Raw genomic sequence first — 6281 nt, 5'->3', positions numbered from 1 at the left:
CCCAGTTCTTCGAGAATAGGAGTTGTCCACCGCCGAAGCTCTCGCGACCGTCATCAAGGCGGTCCTCAACCACCCGCAACCGGCCCATGAGCTTCTCGATGGAGAGCTCGCTCAGGTCAAGCAAAGTCTCGATGGAGACCGCTACCTGAGCGAAGCGAGGTGGCACGACGCGGAGAAATTTCCACACGACTCTCGCGTCGTACGTGTGTGTGCTGCTTCAGTGACTGGTTTGCTACCGTAGTTCGTTCCTGAGGATATTAGCTAGCCGAGACTAGTTTGGGCTACCGTAGTACGTCGCATGCATGTGTAGGAGAAGGCATCACATGCGGACGGCACCGCGCCACCGCCCCTGGCGCCTATGGATCCGCCTACCTGCTCATCCGAGGAAAGGACCCAGGCTTGGTAGTTCTGATGTTGGCCCATTGGATCATATATACTGAATCAATGTAGAAACTGGTACATTGGTTTCACTGTAAAGTTAATTATTTGCTCATATCTTCAGTGAGTTTCTAATCCTTGAATTTATTTTTGTTCCCTGCTCATGACACTACTGGTGCTTGGACATGGGCATCAGCCTGACATGAATGTTCTGTTAAATTTAGTAATTGATGGTTTTATGCTCAACATTCTTATCTAAAACTGTTGGTCAAGTTTGCTAGATTGGATAATGACGTGTGAAAAAAATGCATGATATCTGCTAAATTTTGTATGATTGGGAACATAAAGATGGTTCTCCCTTTTATAGTATTTAGAATAGTTGTCAGCTAGCTATCATTATCTTTGTTCGTTCTATCAGTTATATTTCTGCAATTATTGGCCAAGTTAGTCGCCTCCTATCAGATTATATCAAATTGATCAAGCAAACTTTCAGACTTTGTGAGAACAAATTTTCCTTTGATTGTAAGTCCAGCATAGAACACGTGTTGCAGTGTTAAATTATAAGAGACATAAGGAGCAACAATAAACAGAGTAAGAAGACAAGACACAGTAGCCATACTAACCATGTTTTGGTTTCGAGTGTGATCCACATTTCCCAATAAGTTACTGATTACATTATGTTTTTCATTTCATATGACATCCATCTAATATTTTGGGCAGCATTTAGACTGAATTGGAGGGGAGAACAAACTTGCCACACTAAGTACATACTTTTTGTTATTTGATGGCTTCGTCTGTCCTTCAGGTTTGGAGGTCTCTGATTGACTTTAGGAAGAACATTTAGTGATTGCCCATTTACACCTTATGCATGTAAAGATATCAACAAATATAACAATACTCATTTTGTTGTTATTATGTAAGTCTGCAAATCTGTAGATGTTGTATCTAAGTGTAGTCCAGATTTTAAGAACTTATGTGAACATATCTAAATGGTTGAGATGATGTCGCAAAAAGAAATCTTTAGCCTATCCTCTGGTATGGACAGGAAAAGTTAACTATTATTTGTCCCAAAAAATTAGGTGGGTTGGTTGTTTTTCCCTCGATGGCCAAACCACTTGATGTGTTGATCTGATAATGCATACTTGGTGATTCCACTTTAGTACATTATTTTCTACCACATGTATAAAATATAGTTGGTATTTTGTTTCCTTCCAAATTCATTTCTCGAAATTCCGCTGCAACGCGCAGGGTATCATCTAGTTGTTAAAGATCCAGGTTCCAAACAAGGTCTCTAAAGGTCTTACACAAACTGATATTAAAACAATAAATGCCACAACCAGCGAAAATAAGTTAAGATTCCCAAATACCTATCATATTACTGGACCGCCATCCAAACCGGTTGTATGTATCCCGTGCGACCATCTCCCACTCAGTATCCATAAGCTCCCTATTGTCCACATGGCTGAGTAATGACCACATACGGATTCAAGCTGACGCTCTGAAGATAACCTGCAGAAAATTTGTGACGGTTTGTCTATTAAAAACAATACCATTCCTACAATTTCAAATGGCCCACAGTAATGCACATACTCCTACACAAATATGTATCACAGTTTTAGGCTCAATCCCAGTTAACCAATTCCCAAAAAGATGTGTAACCGAGATGGGTGGAGTTACGTTAAATGCTACATGAATGGTCCGCCACAATAACTTAGCCAGAGGACAGAGTAGAAATATGTGTTCTATTGTTTCTTCCTGATTACAAAAACAACACCGTTTACTACCTTCCCAGTTATGCTTTGCCAAGTTATCCTTTGTTAAAATGACTCTCTTATGCACAAACCACATAAACACTTTGATTTTCTACGATGCTTTAATTTTTCAAATGTGGATCGACCACGGTATCGTTGCAGTGTTAATCAAATATGTGTACATGGACTTAACCGAGAAGACCCCTGATGCGGACAATTTCCAATATAGGGAGTCTGCTGCATCATAGAGGTTGACCTCCATCAACTTACGCACGAGATGCAGCCATCTAACCCATCGTTCTCCTATTAGTGATCGTCTGAATTGAATGTTAAGGGGCACATACCTCAACACCGTAGCAAGGGAAACCTCTTTCCGTTGTACGAAGACATGAAAGAGGAGATCGGCGAGTCCTCAATGATAGACTTGATATTGAGTGTGGGGGGGTCGGTCTGGAGCATAGCCTAGGCCTGGCATGCTCCTTCCCAGCGGCCGATGACTTAGCTTATTCAAAATATGATACGGAGGACGGTTTCTATGAAACACGTCACAGCAGGGACGCTATTCGTAGTCGCACGAACTTAGCGGCGACGTATCCTCCCTGCTTCTCGGATCGGTGATGTCTCATGTCTTCCCGCTAAACTCCAAGCTCATGAAGTGCGAAAAATACGACGGGTCGACGGATCCCTACTTTTGGATGGAGGATTACATCCTCGTGGTCCACGTGGCTATCGGCGACAATCTGCACGCCATCAAGTACCTTCCACTAATGCTAAAGGGTTCAGCTCGGCATTGGCTACACAATCTGCTGCAGGGCTCGATCAACAATTGGGCAGCTTTGCAGACTGAGTTCATGACAAATTTTCAAAGCACACATGTTAGGGGATCAGTTAGAAATGCTCTAAGGTACCCATCTGAATATACTCCCTCCGTTTCTATATACAAGTCTTTTTAGATATTACACTATGGACTATATACGAAGCAAAATGAGTGAATCTACACTCTAAAATATGTGTATATACATTCGTATGTAGTTTGTGGTGGAATCTCTAAAAAAATTTTTTAGAGATTACTCTAAAAAGACTTAGATCATCTCCAACAGAGGCGCTATATAAGCCATGCACCGGAAAAGATACATATTCAGCGCGCGCAACCAAAAATAGCGCTCCAGCATAAGCTATAAAATAGAACACGCACAAAAATAAAGCTGTAAATTTAGCATACGCGGGCTGCGGGGCTGCAAATTTGGGCTGCCGCCTTGTGTGAGCGGGCTGCTGCATGTGGGGCCGCCGGGTTGGGCGCCGTGTTTTTGTGCGTCTGATAAACCTCTCACGTCCAAAAACACTATTTCAGCGCTGCAAAATTTCTTTAGCGCGCCGCGCATCTATTGGAGATGCTCTTATATTTAGGAACGGAGGGAGTATTAGGCAACGACACTACAAGGCGGCAATGTCCTTTCCATGTGAACTACCACTTCCAAGGTTATCCACACTACACATTATCAGAAAGGCTGTGCATCTCTAATCTCTAAATAGTTCATCCCCACTATCCAATTTCCTTTGACATGCAGCATATCCACATCATCAACCCACTACCACCAATTATCTTGACATGTAGGCTTCCACATCACTACAGCATGTCAGCAATTTTTCTTAAAATTGTTTAGTTTATAGGGAAATACCGCAGAATCTTCTCCCCTTCACGTCCCTTCCTATCCCCCTTCCAGGTCTCTCTCCCATAATATCCTTCCTATCCCCTGCCTTCCAGGTCTCTCTCTCTCTCCCATAATATCAGCGGCCGGGTGAGCGAAGCAGCAGTTTGAAGAAGGCGGGGCGTGGATGGGGACTGATTGGGATTCCTTTTGATGACCTCTCCCTCCTTCTCTCGTTAGTACATCACTAGATAGGAAATGCGGCTTGCCGCACCCGGCAGCATAGCTGCCGGGTCTAGTCATGTTCAATCTGTTTATACAACCGCTGAAGTATTTCAAGTATAAAAAAATTGCAAACACAAAAAAGTTAATATAGAGATGGTACTCCTTCAGGGAAGAGCCGTCATGATATATAGGCAATAGACATAGCAAAAACTGATCACTCAAAAGCAAGAGCCTATGCACCAGTTCAGAACACATAAAAATGGCAATAGATAATCTAACATCAAGAAAAAACATGCAACAACCCAGCATCCAATTCTCTCATTTCAAAGTTTAAATAAAAAATTGCATGAATAGTCCATAGTTGTACAGATCCAACGTGAATAAATCCTTGTCTAATCCAACATTCGCTGAATAAACAAAATAAAAAGGACATGCGAGTGATAGCACAGAGGGCATCATCGACATTTGAGACACAAACGGAGGGTAAAACTCCTTCAACAAGGTCACGTATGCTCGCCTTTGAGCAACGGCATTCCCCATCTATGTATCCTGGATGTTGGGGATGATAAAGCAATTAGATGTGGACATTCAAAGGCATATCCACAGGTGATATTGAAGTATACAACAGTAGATAAATAAAGTCCTCTTGAGCTCATTGTTCATATGTATCAAACAATACATAAGCAAACTAACACTAAGTTACCATGCTACATTTTGATGTTTTTTGTCCAGGCTTGGCCAGTATGCTCTATATCTTGAAAGAAAACCTTTATTTGTTTTCTGTATCACATCGTGTTCAACATACCAGTAATGCGTTGATAAGGGTGATCAATACTGGAAATTAAAGAATAGATAATCATAGGATGTGTTGAAGAAATCGAGCACATCTATTCTTTAAATTTTGAGCAGGATATAAACTTTCGGTAAAGTGAGCTATATATGTCGAGAGTGGTGATGACAAACAGGGCATGTACAATCTTAAAGGAGAATGCACATATCAATAACACAACACCGACATTTATACTCAGTAAACCACAAGGACAAACACAAAATAATTAAAGGATGACATTTGTATGCAAGGCGAGCAAGGCCCGAGCAATGCATCTAAGGATACAACATAGGAAACGATTTTAGAAACTGTCTTACATGTGATCCGTTCATTTAGTCATTACAGACTAAAGTCCTGTAGGTAGTAGGCTGAGACTTTGTTTTCTTGCTGAGCATGTGATATGTTTCACTGGGAAAGCAACAAACATGAGTAATGCATATAGTTGCACGAATCCGTCGAAGGCCACCAATTAACACAAGGAAATCATAACCAATTAACATATGAACCACCTATATTTGGATCCTCATGAACCAAGGATTAAACAGAGACCCAAAACCTCACCGAGGCTTAAACATAGACCCAAAACCTTTGTCAATCATCACAAGCAACAAACAATAGGCCTGCCAAAATAACCCCAAGCCAAACATAGGAGATGCCTCATAAATAAAAATTACAAAAAGGTAGGGGCTGCATCATCAAATATATGACGTACCTGTCAATGCCATGGAACAGTACTACGAGTATCATGGTCCTGGACTCCTGGTCCTATCAAATCCCAGCAAATACAAAAACATCAAACCTCGGTCATGGCCATTGCCCAAAAGGTAGGCCAAAATTGAGGCAGCGAATATCATTAGCACACAACCGTTTACTAATTCTAGTTCTGTTGAAACATTCATACATAATTGCTTACTGCTTCATTTGTGAAATAGGAGTGCACCAAAAATATTAAATAGGGTCAGGCCAATAGGTGGGCTCTTAATCTTAATTCCATAGGAATCGCAGAATCGCACAAACTCGATAGAATCATCATTTTATAAGCATTCATACTGTAATCGATGAAATCAGCATACTACTACATGCTAAGCAAGCAAACTCAAGAAGCTGGTTCTAATAATTACCTCCAGAGAAGTAATTTTGAATTCATGTGACATGTAGTGTTCTTTGAATAACTGAGAAAAACATAGGAAGCAATAGAAGATGGTAAGCACAAACATCATATTGCAGAAACAACAAGCAAACATTTCACAATTCATAAAAACTTTTCTATGGTTAATTAGGGGAAGAACTACCTATGATCCAAGTGAGCTAAGTGAATCCAACTGGAAAACTAAGTAATAGGCGTGATTGATCTTACATTAGGGCCCAGAAAAGTAGGGGTTGTTGTTGAGGTTCAGGATCCTGTGTGCTTCGAGTGCTGCCGCCTGGCAGAGTAAATCATCTCTAGAC

The 6281-nt window shown here is 41.1% G+C and overlaps 1 long non-coding RNA gene across 1 annotated transcript; it reads right to left on the bottom strand.

Moving 5' to 3' along the window:
* Positions 1-5198: 5198 nt before the first annotated feature.
* On the bottom strand, positions 5199-6281 carry LOC119349760. Its single transcript, XR_005169530.1, has 4 exons — positions 6190-6281; positions 5954-6004; positions 5545-5597; positions 5199-5240 (listed from the first exon to the last, which is right to left on the bottom strand). It is a non-coding gene; the product is annotated as an uncharacterized LOC119349760 (long non-coding RNA).

This window comes from Triticum dicoccoides, chromosome 1B (genome assembly GCF_002162155.2).
Source record: "Triticum dicoccoides isolate Atlit2015 ecotype Zavitan chromosome 1B, WEW_v2.0, whole genome shotgun sequence".
Classification (NCBI taxonomy): domain Eukaryota; kingdom Viridiplantae; phylum Streptophyta; class Magnoliopsida; order Poales; family Poaceae; genus Triticum; species Triticum dicoccoides.
Note: the sequence above shows the minus strand (reverse complement) of the source record. Positions and strands in the feature narration are given on the sequence as shown.